Source organism: Dendrobates tinctorius, unplaced genomic scaffold (genome assembly GCF_039654945.1).
Source record: "Dendrobates tinctorius isolate UK_male_01 unplaced genomic scaffold, ASM3965494v1 ptg000060l, whole genome shotgun sequence".
In the NCBI taxonomy this organism is placed as follows: Eukaryota; Metazoa; Chordata; class Amphibia; order Anura; family Dendrobatidae; genus Dendrobates; species Dendrobates tinctorius.
Window position 1 is genome coordinate 64,384,101 of NW_027361728.1, and position 11,496 is coordinate 64,395,596.

The following is an 11,496-nucleotide window of genomic DNA, read 5'->3' on the forward strand; positions in this document are numbered from 1 at the left end:
AGCAGTCAGAAATGCCATCTGCTTCTGGCAAGTCTGCGCAACGTGCTTCCACACAAAGGCCCAGGCAGGGGACACTTAGTGAGGAGGATGACGAGAAGTCAATGGAGGAGGAGGAACACATCTCTCCAGAGGAGGGAGGTACACAAGGCTCTAGTAGTCAGTGTGTACAGCGAGGGTGGGGTGATGCTGAGCAGGCAGAGATGCTGCCTCAAGCTGGGGACAGCGTTTCCGGTCCAGTTGGCAGTCTGCAGCACATGGTTGATTTCATGCTGCAGTGCTTGTTAAATGACCGCCGCATCGCCAACATTCTCCACACGGCTGATTATTGGGTGTACACCCTCCTAGATCCTCGCTACCGGGACAACTTACAAAGCCTCATACCACAGTTGAACCGGGAGCAAAAAATGCGGGAGTACCAAGAAACACTTGTGCAGGCCATCATGTTCTCCATTCCCCCCACAAGTGTGGCTGGTAGTGCTTTTCAAAGCAGCCATGTGGGTAGAGGCAGTGGAGGAAGCTCTGCACAAAGAGGTAGCAGAGGCAGTGCCGCAGGACAAGGCAAGGCCAGTATGGCCCAAATGTGGAAAAGTTTTGTGGGACCGCCACAAACGGCTACACCATCACAGACGGCTCCAGTCAGCAGGAGGCAACGTTTCCGTCAGATGGTGACAGACTACTTGTCGTGCCCTGTTAGTGTTCTCCCAGACGGCTCTTCCCCGTTCAAGTATTGGGTCTCTAAGCTGGATACATGGCCAGAGCTTAACCAGTATGCATTGGAGGTGCTGGCTTGCCCTGCTGCCAGTGTATTATCGGAACGTGTCTTTAGTGCTGCAGGTGGTGTGATAACAGACCGTCGCACGCGACTATCCGCCGATAATGTTGACCGGCTTACTTTTGTGAAAATGAACAAGGCCTGGATCTCACCTGAATTTGCCAGTCCTCTTCCAGAATAAATAATTGGCTGGCAACAGGATCCAGGTCTCCTGTTGTGTTCATGTTTCTATGACCTGAACTTTATTTCCTGGGCTACAGCAACGCCCGTTGTTGCTCAGAAGTGCTGTCCGCACAGACAAAACACTCGCTCATGTGTAAGTGGGGTTCGGTAACGTCAGCTGATCCCCTGCTGTGTGTACGGCAAACTCTCCTGCTGCCTACAACTTCTGACTACCTCTGATTTAATATGTTCTCTGATTTGCCCTCTGTCTCCACTCTGTTTTGAGTATTTCCTCCGGCCTAGAACACCGCCTGTTTCTGCTCTCAAGTGCCGTCTGCACAATCCACACTTGTTCCTGTGGTACCTGGGTCATGTAACATCTGCTCATCTCCAGAGTTGAGCACGGCAATGTCTCCTGCTTTGTCTACATTCCCACTACTTGTAGTGGAAATGTGGACAGAGCAGGAGACATTGCCTGACTCACCTCTAGGGAGAAGCTGCTGTTACAGAACCCCAGTAACACAGGAACAAGTGTGGGTTGTGCAGACGGCATTTCAGAGCAGCAACTGGCGTGGTTGGAAGCCAGCGGAAATACTCGAAACAGAGTGAAGACAGAGGCCTAATTGGAGTACGTTGACAGTTAGTAGTAGTCTAGAAACAATCGCAAACTGACACCAAGTAGGCCTCGGCCTACTACCTGATTTTCCCTGGGCTCCGACACCGCCAGTTGGTGCTCATAAGTGCTGTCCGCACAGACAAAACACTCGCTCATGTGTAAGTGGGGTTCGGTAACGTCAGCTGATCCCCTGCTGTGTGTATGGCAAAGTGTCCTGCTCCCTCCACAGTCAAACAACCTCAGATTTACACCTGGCTCCAAGTAGGCCTCGGCCTACTACCTCATTTTCCCTGGGCTCCGACAACGCCAGTTGGTGCTCGGAAGTGCTGTCCGCACAGACAAAACACTCGCTCATGTGTAAGTGGGGTTCGGTAACGTCAGCTGATCCCCTGCTGTGTGTACGGCAAACTCTCCTGCTGCCTACAACTTCGGACTATCTCTGATTTAATATGTTCTCTGATTTGCCCTCTGTCTCCACTCTGTTTTGAGTATTTCCTCCGGCCTACAACACCGCCTGTTTCTGCTCTCAAGTGCCGTCTGCACAATCCACACTTGATCCTGTGGTACCTGGGACCTGTAACATCTGCTCATCTCCAGAGTTGAGCACGGCAATGTCTCCTGCTTTGCCTACATTCCCACTACTTGTAGTGGAAATGTGGACAGAGCAGGAGACATTGCCTGACTCACCTCTAGGGAGAAGCTGCTGTTACAGAACCCCAGTAACACAGGAACAAGTGTGGGTTGTGCAGACGGCATTTCAGAGCAGCAACTGGCGTGGTTGGAAGCCAGCGGAAATACTCGAAACAGAGTGAAGACAGAGGCCTAATTGGAGTACGTTGACAGTTAGTAGTAGTCTAGAAACAATCGCAAACTGCCACCAAGTAGGCCTCGGCCTACTACCTGATTTTCCCTGGGCTCCGACACCGCCAGTTGGTGCTCAGAAGTGCTGTCCGCACAGACAAAACACTCGCTCATGTGTAAGTGGGGTTCGGTAACGTCAGCTGATCCCCTGCTGTGTGGAGGGCAAAGTGTCCTGCTCCCTCCACAGTCAAACAACCTCAGATTTACACCTGGCTCCAAGTAGGCCTCGGCCTACTACCTGAATTTCCCTGGGCTCCGACACCGTCAGTTGGTGCTCGGAAGTGCTGTCCACACAGAAAAACACACTCGTTCATGTGAAAGTGGGGTTCGGTAACGTCAGCTGATCCCCTGCTGTGTGGAGGGCAAACTGCTGCTGCCTCCAAATTTTAGCTACTTCAGATTTAAACATTCTCTGATTTGGCCTCTGTCTCCACTCTGTCTCTAGTATTTCCCCTGACCTCCAACACCGCCAGTTCCTGCTCACAGTTGCCGTCCACGCATTCCACACGTGTTCCTGTGTTACTGGGGTTCTGTTACGTCAGCAGATCCCCCAATGTGTGTCCGCCACTGTCTCCTGCGCTGTCCACCTTCCCACTGCAAGTGGTGGGAATGTGGACAGAGCAGGAGACATTGGCAGACAAACATCAGGGGATCTGCTGACATTACAGAACACCAGTAACACAGGAACACGTGTGGATTGGGCAGACGCCTACTGTACGCATAAACTGGCGGTGTTGGTAGTCACGTGAAATCCTGGAAACAGAGTGGAGACAGATGCCTAATTGGAGCACGTTGACAGTCTGTTGTAGCCTGCAAACACTGTAAAACTGCCACCAAGTAGGCCTCGGCCTGCACCCTGGTTCTCCCTGGGCTCCAACAACGCTAGTTGGTGCTCGGAAGTGCTGTCCACACAGAAAAACACACTCGTTCATGTGAAAGTGGGGGTCAGTAACGTCAGCTGATCCCCTGCTGTGTGGAGGGCAAAGTGTCCTGCTCCCTCCAAAGTCAAAATACCTCAGCTTTACACCAGGCTCCTAGTAGGCCTCGGCCTGCACCATGATTGTCCCTGGGCTCCAACACCGCCAGTTGGTGCTCGGAAGTGCTGTCCACACAGAAAAACACACTCGTTCATGTGAAAGTGGGGTTCGGTAACGTCAGCTGATCCCCTGCTGTGTGGAGGGCAAAGTGTCCTGCTCCCTCCAAAGTCAAAATACCTCAGCTTTACACCTGGCTCCTAGTAGGCCTCGGCCTGCACCATGATTGTCCCTGGGCTCCAACACCGTCAGTTGGTGCTCGGAAGTGCTGTCCACACAGAAAAACACACTCGTTCATGTGAAAGTGGGGTTCAGTAACGTCAGCTGATCCCCTGCTGTGTGGAGGGCAAACTGCTGCTGCCTCCAAATTGTAACTACTTCAGATTTAAACATTCTCTGATTTGGCCTCTGTCTCCACTCTGTCTCTAGTATTTCCCCTGACCTCCAACACCGCCAGTTCCTGCTCACAGTTGCCGTCCACGCATTCCACACGTGTTCCTGTGTTACTGGGGTTCTGTAACGTCAGCAGATCCCCCAATATGTGTCCGCCACTGTCTCCTGTGCTGTCCACCTTCCCACTGCAAGCGGTGGGAATGTGGACAGAGCAGGAGACAGTGGCAGACACACATCAGGGGATCTGCTGACATTACAGAATCCCAGTAACACAGCAACACGTGTGGATTGGGCAGACGGCTACTGTACGCATAAACTGGTGGTGTTGGTAGTCACGTGAAATCCTGGAAACAGAGTGGAGACAGATGCCTAATTGGAGCACGTTGACAGTCTGTTGTAGCCTACAAACACTGTAAAACTGCCACCAAGTAGGCCTTGGCCTGCACCCTGGTTCTCCCTGGGCTCCAACAACGCTAGTTGGTACTCAGAAGTGCTGTCCACACAGAAAAACACACTAGTTCATGTGAAAGTGGGGGTCAGTAACGTCAGCTGATCCCCTGCTGTGTGGAGGGCAAAGTGTCCTGCTCCCTCCAAAGTCAAAATACCTCAGCTTTACACCTGGCTCCTAGTAGGCCTCGGCCTGCACCATGATTGTCCCTGGGTTCCAACAACGCTAGTTGGTGCTCGGAAGTGCTGTCCACACAGAAAAACACACTCGTTCATGTGAAAGTGGGGTTCGGTAACGTCAGCTGATCCCCTGCTGTGTGGAGGGCAAAGTGTCCTGCTCCCTCCAAAGTCAAAATACCTCAGCTTTACACCTGGCTCCTAGTAGGCCTCGGCCTGCACCATGATTGTCCCTGGGCTCCAACACCGCCAGTTGGTGCTCGGAAGTGCTGTCCACACAGAAAAACACACTCGTTCATGTGAAAGTGGGGTTCGGTAACGTCAGCTGATCCCCTGCTGTGTGGAGGGCAAAGTGTCCTGCTCCCTCCAAAGTCAAAATACCTCAGCTTTACACCTGGCTCCTAGTAGGCCTCGGCCTGCACCATGATTGTCCCTGGGCTCCAACACCGCCAGTTGGTGCTCGGAAGTGCTGTCCACACAGAAAAACACACTCGTTCATGTGAAAGTGGGGTTCAGTAACGTCAGCTGATCCCCTGCTGTGTTGAGGGCAAACTGCTGCTGCCTCCAAATTGTAACTACTTCAGATTTAAACATTCTCTGATTTGGCCTCTGTCTCCACTCTGTCTCTAGTATTTCCCCTGACCTCCAACACCGCCAGTTCCTGCTCACAGTTGCCGTCCACGCATTCCACACGTGTTCCTGTGTTACTGGGGTTCTGTAACGTCAGCTGATCCCCCAATATGTGTCCGCCACTGTCTCCTGCGCTGTCCACCTTCCCACTGCAAGCGGTGGGAATGTGGACAGAGCAGGAGACAGTGGCAGACACACATCAGGGGATCTGCTGACATTACAGAATCCCAGTAACACAGCAACACGTGTGGATTGGGCAGACGGCTGCTGTACGCATAAACTGGCGGTGTTGTTGGTCACGTGAAATCCTGGAAACAGAGTGGAGACAGATGCCTAATTGGAGCACGTTGACAGTCTGTTGTAGCCTACAAACACTGTAAAACTGCCACCAAGTAGGCCTTGGCCTGCACCCTGGTTCTCCCTGGGCTCCAACAACGCTAGTTGGTACTCAGAAGTGCTGTCCACACAGAAAAACACACTAGTTCATGTGAAAGTGGGGGTCAGTAACGTCAGCTGATCCCCTGCTGTGTGGAGGGCAAAGTGTCCTGCTCCCTCCAAAGTCAAAATACCTCAGCTTTACACCTGGCTCCTAGTAGGCCTCGGCCTGCACCATGATTGTCCCTGGGTTCCAACAACGCTAGTTGGTGCTCGGAAGTGCTGTCCACACAGAAAAACACACTCGTTCATGTGAAAGTGGGGTTCGGTAACGTCAGCTGATCCCCTGCTGTGTGGAGGGCAAAGTGTCCTGCTCCCTCCAAAGTCAAAATACCTCAGCTTTACACCTGGCTCCTAGTAGCCCTCGGCCTGCACCATGATTGTCCCTGGGCTCCAACACCGCCAGTTGGTGCTCGGAAGTGCTGTCCACACAGAAAAACACACTCGTTCATGTGAAAGTGGGGTTCGGTAACGTCAGCTGATCCCCTGCTGTGTGGAGGGCAAAGTGTCCTGCTCCCTCCAAAGTCAAAATACCTCAGCTTTACACCTGGCTCCTAGTAGGCCTCGGCCTGCACCATGATTGTCCCTGGGCTCCAACACCGCCAGTTGGTGCTCGGAAGTGCTGTCCACACAGAAAAACACACTCGTTCATGTGAAAGTGGGGTTCAGTAATGTCAGCTGATCCCCTGCTGTGTGGAGGGCAAACTGCTGCTGCCTCCAAATTGTAACTACTTCAGATTTAAACATTCTCTGATTTGGCCTCTGTCTCCACTCTGTCTCTAGTATTTCCCCTGACCTCCAACACCGCCAGTTCCTGCTCACAGTTGCCGTCCACGCATTCCACACGTGTTCCTGTGTTACTGGGGTTCTGTAACGTCAGCAGATCCCCCAATATGTGTCCGCCACTGTCTCCTGCGCTGTCCACCTTCCCACTGCAAGCAGTGGGAATGTGGACAGAGCAGGAGACAGTGGCAGACACACATCAGGGGATCTGCTGACATTACAGAATCCCAGTAACACAGCAACACGTGTGGATTGGGCAGGCGGCTGCTGTACGCATAAACTGGCGGTGTTGTTGGTCACGTGAAATCCTGGAAACAGAGTGGAGACAGATGCCTAATTGGAGCACGTTGACAGTCTGTTGTAGCCTACAAACAATCTAAAACTACCACCAAGTAGGCCTCGGCCTACACCATGATTGTCCCTGGGCTCCAACAACGCCAGTTGGTGCTCGGCAGTGTCTTTGGCACGGGGACTCCCTGTTGCCCAGCCTGGTTCCAGCACGCCTGCTGTTTCCAGGTAGTGTCAAGGTCACTATGCCACCAATCTGTTGTCCTGTCGTCTTGCGGCCGGGTTAGCCGACTCTACGGTGCCTGCAGTTTAGGTGACTCCTATGTGGGCTGCGGGAACTGGCACTGAAGGCTGGATCCGTAGTGCCAATGGGACATGGACCCCCTGTAGGACTGTGGGTTTCGGTAACTGCGGCCGGCTTGCGGCCTGGCTACTTTGCTTTCAATGGGTACCTTCTGCTACCCACCCGGGTTCCAGCACTGTCTGCTGGTTCTCGCCAGAGCCTTTGGCCTAGGTGCCTCCATCTCGGTATCCGAGGTCCAGCACCGTCAGCTGGTCCTTGGTAGTGCTTTTTAGCACAGGTACCTTCTGCTTAGTAACCGTGGTCCAGCACCGTCAGTTGGTCCTTGGTAGTGCTTTCTAGCACAGGTACCTCCTGCCTAGTAACCGTGGTCCAGCACCGTCAGCTGTTCCTCGGTAGTGCCATTGGCTCTTGTAGCTTTTGCTACCCATCTGGGTTCCAGCACCGTCAGCTGGTTCTCGGCAGTGTCTTTGGCACGGGGACTCCCTGTTGCCCAGCCTGGTTCCAGCACGCCTGCTGTTTCCGGGTAGTGTCAAGGTCACTATGCCACCAATCCGTTGTCCTGTCGTTTTGCGGCCGGGTTAGCCGACTCTACGGTGCCTGCAGTTTAGGTGACTCCTATGTGGGCTGCGGGAACTGGCACTGAAGGCTGGATCCATAGTGCCAATGGGACATGGACCCCCTGTAGGACTGTGGGTTTCGGTAACTGCGGCCGGCTTGCGGCCTGGCTACTTTGCTTTCAATGGGTACCTTCTGCTACCCACCCGGGTTCCAGCACTGTCTGCTGGTTCTCGCCAGAGCCTTTGGCCTAGGTGCCTCCATCTCGGTGTCCGAGGTCCAGCACTGTCAGCTGGTCCTTGGTAGTGCTTTCTAGCACAGGTACCTCCTGCCTAGTAACCGTGGTCCAGCACCGTCAGCTGTTCCTCGGTAGTGCCATTGGCTCTTGTAGCTTTTGCTACCCATCTGATTTCCAGCACCGTCAGCTGGTTCTCGGCAGTGTGTTTGGCACGGGGACTCCCTGTTGCCCAGCCTGGTTCCAGCACGCCTGCTGTTTCCGGGTAGTGTCAAGGTCACTATGCCACCAATCCGTTGTCCTGTCGTCTTGCGGCCGGGTTAGCCGACTCTACGGTGCCTGCAGTTTAGGTGACTCCTATGTGGGCTGCGGGAACTGGCACTGAAGGCTGGATCCGTAGTGCCAATGGGACATGGACCCCCTGTAGGACTGTGGGTTTCGGTAACTGCGGCCGGCTTGCGGCCTGGCTACTTTGCTTTCAATGGGTACCTTCTGCTACCCACCCTGGTTCCAGCACTGTCTGCTGGTTCTCGCCAGAGCCTTTGGCCTAGGTGCCTCCACCTCGGTATCCGAGGTCCAGCACCGTCAGCTGGTCCTTGGTAGTGCTTTCTAGCACAGGTACCTCCTGCCTAGTAACCGTGGTCCAGCACCGTCAGCTGTTCCTCGGTAGTGCCATTGGCTCTTGTAGCTTTTGCTACCCATCTGGGTTCCAGCACCGTCAGCTGGTTCTCGGCAGTGTCTTTGGCACGGGGACTCCCTGTTGCCCAGCCTGGTTCCAGCACGCCTGCTGTTTCCGGGTAGTGTCAAGGTCACTATGCCACCAATCCGTTGTCCTGTCGTCTTGCGGCCGGGTTAGCCGACTCTACGGTGCCTGCAGTTTAGGTGACTCCTATGTGGGCTGCGGAAACTGGCACTGAAGGCTGGATCCGTAGTGCCAATGGGACATGGACTCCCTGTAGGACTGTGGGTTTCGGTAACTGCGGCCGGCTTGCGGCCTGGCTACTTTGCTTTCAATGGGTACCTTCTGCTACCCACCCGGGTTCCAGCACTGTCTGCTGGTTCTCGCCAGAGCCTTTGGCCTAGGTGCCTCCATCTCGGTATCCGAGGTCCAGCACCGTCAGCTGGTCCTTGGTAGTGCTTTCTAGCACAGGTACCTCCTGCCTAGTAACCGTGGTCCAGCACCGTCAGCTGTTCCTCGGTAGTGCCATTGGCTCTTGTAGCTTTTGCTACCCATCTGGGTTCCAGCACCGTCAGCTGGTTCTCGGCAGTGTCTTTGGCACGGGGACTCCCTGTTGCCCAGCCTGGTTCCAGCACGCCTGCTGTTTCCGGGTAGTGTCAAGGTCACTATGCCACCAATCCGTTGTCCTGTCGTCTTGCGGCCGGGTTAGCCGACTCTACGGTGCCTGCAGTTTAGGTGACTCCTATGTGGGCTGCGGGAACTGGCACTGAAGGCTGGATCCGTAGTGCCAATGGGACATGGACCCCCTGTAGGACTGTGGGTTTCGGTAACTGCGGCCGGCTTGCGGCCTGGCTACTTTGCTTTCAATGGGTACCTTCTGCTACCCACCCGGGTTCCAGCACTGTCTGCTGGTTCTCGCCAGAGCCTTTGGCCTAGGTGCCTCCATCTCGGTATCCGAGGTCCAGCACCGTCAGCTGGTCCTTGGTAGTGCTTTTTAGCACAGGCACCTTCTGCTTAGTAACCGTGGTCCAGCACCGTCAGTTGGTCCTCGGTAGTGCCATTGGCTCTTGTTCCTTCTGCTACCCATCCGGGTGCCAGCACTGTCTGCTGGTTCTCGCCAGTTTCTCAGCCTTCTTGTACCTTCTGCTACATTTCCAAGATCAAGCTTTTTGAAATTGTCTTTGGTAATCCTTATTGATCTCCATGACGATGACCCTGATGATGACGACCCTGAAGACCACACCAAAGAAGACCAGAAATATGACCCTAAATAATAAGACCAAGAGGACAAAGAACATGAAGACAACCACCAAGATACAGAACAAAAGACAGAAGAACAAGAAGCAGAAGAAGCAAAAGCAGAAGAACAGAAAGCAGAAGAACATTAAGCATAAGACAAAAAATCAGCATAGAAGAAATCAAAATTATAAGCAGAAGAAGACTAAGCAGTAAATGGGGGTGAGTCCGTTCCTCCTCGTGGTGCCCCTGGAAAATGCCTGCTGCTGCAGGCCAAACTGAACGCGGACAAATCCTGTTGTAAATCTTTTGTGACAGGCAGAACGTAAGGTGTAATCTTATAACTTTTATAGATAAGTACTACAGGAATGCCTGTCACCATAAGAAAATGAAGAAAAAGAAGAATAGGAAGAAGATGAAGAAATAGCATATGAAAATTAATAATAGCTGAATAAGAAGAATATGAAGAATGGAAAAAAAAATTAATGGGTAGAAGGTGAAGAAGAAGATGAATAAGGTGAAGAAAAAGTTGATGAAAAAAATGCTACTGCTGCGGATCATGAAGGAGAAAGTGTGGGAGAAGTCCAAAGAAGGTGAAGAGCATGGAAGTTGCGAAACATACATATCTGACTAAATATAAAAAAGTTAACATAGTCAATATCTTTTTAACTCCGAACGTCTTGAAAAAAAAAATTGGAATTAATGCTATGCCATGTGATTTGAATAAACCACTATGCTTTTAATGTCTCCTCCACCTCCCACAATACATTCTACATGATTCTTATTTGTTTTCAATTATGTAGAATTAGCCAACAAGGAAATAAAGGCCTTTTTTTAATTCCGATACCGGAAGTCCCATTGACTTGAATGGGACTTCCGGTATCGGAATCGGCGATACCCGATATTTTTTTCGTATCGGGCGATACCATCCGATACGATATTTTTGGGTATCGAACGGTATCGCTCAACACTAGTCATCAATAAAAATTGTATATATTTTTTCATTATTTGTAACATTATCTTTTGGTGTTCCCATGTTTTGGATGTACTTCTTTTTCCCATACCTAACTTAAAAGAGCTGGAGCAGTTTTATCTTGAGGAATGGACAAAAATCCCCAGTGGCAAGATCTGGAAAGCTTATAGAGACTTATCCAAAGCGACTTGCTGCTGTAATTGCCGCAAAAGGAGGCTCTACAAAATACTGACTACAAATGTTAACAGTTGTAGGCATGGTATTTACATGAACTAATGCATGGTCCCACAATACCGAATTAATACATTAAAATAAATGACACAACACCAATTCTAGTGAATTAAAAGTGGCCGTGAGTTTATTTTGGGTTTAAAATAATAAATAAATCCAAATCCATTAATAAATAATTCCAGATAAATACCCATTAAAACCATATCAAAGACACAATCCGCCCCTTAGCGGGCGATTTTCCCACAATAAACTTCACGACAATTAACAGAAAAAGGGGGAGGAAGGGTGGGAGAATCTTCTTTTCTTCATAAACAATTTCTTCACTGAGGAGAAAACCGCTAAGCAGGGTTTAAATACTCAACAATTTCACTACCACAAACTAATCCACCAATCATGGCCCGTTAAAACGGTGCCAATGTGAGTGGATATAACCAATCAAAATCAGTTTGCTTATCTCCAAGCAAAAAACCTTGACCTCACTTTGACCTTTACCTGAGGTGAAAGCAAAAGACCGCCAAAATAAATTCAAATAAGTGGAATTATGGTCTGTGTGACCATGGGACCCCCCCTTTATGCTTAAGCTTTATCACGGGGGGGGACTGACATGGTCCCACAGTACCGATTTAATACATTAAAATAAATGTCACAACACCAATTCTAGTGGATGAAAAGTGGCCGTGAGTTT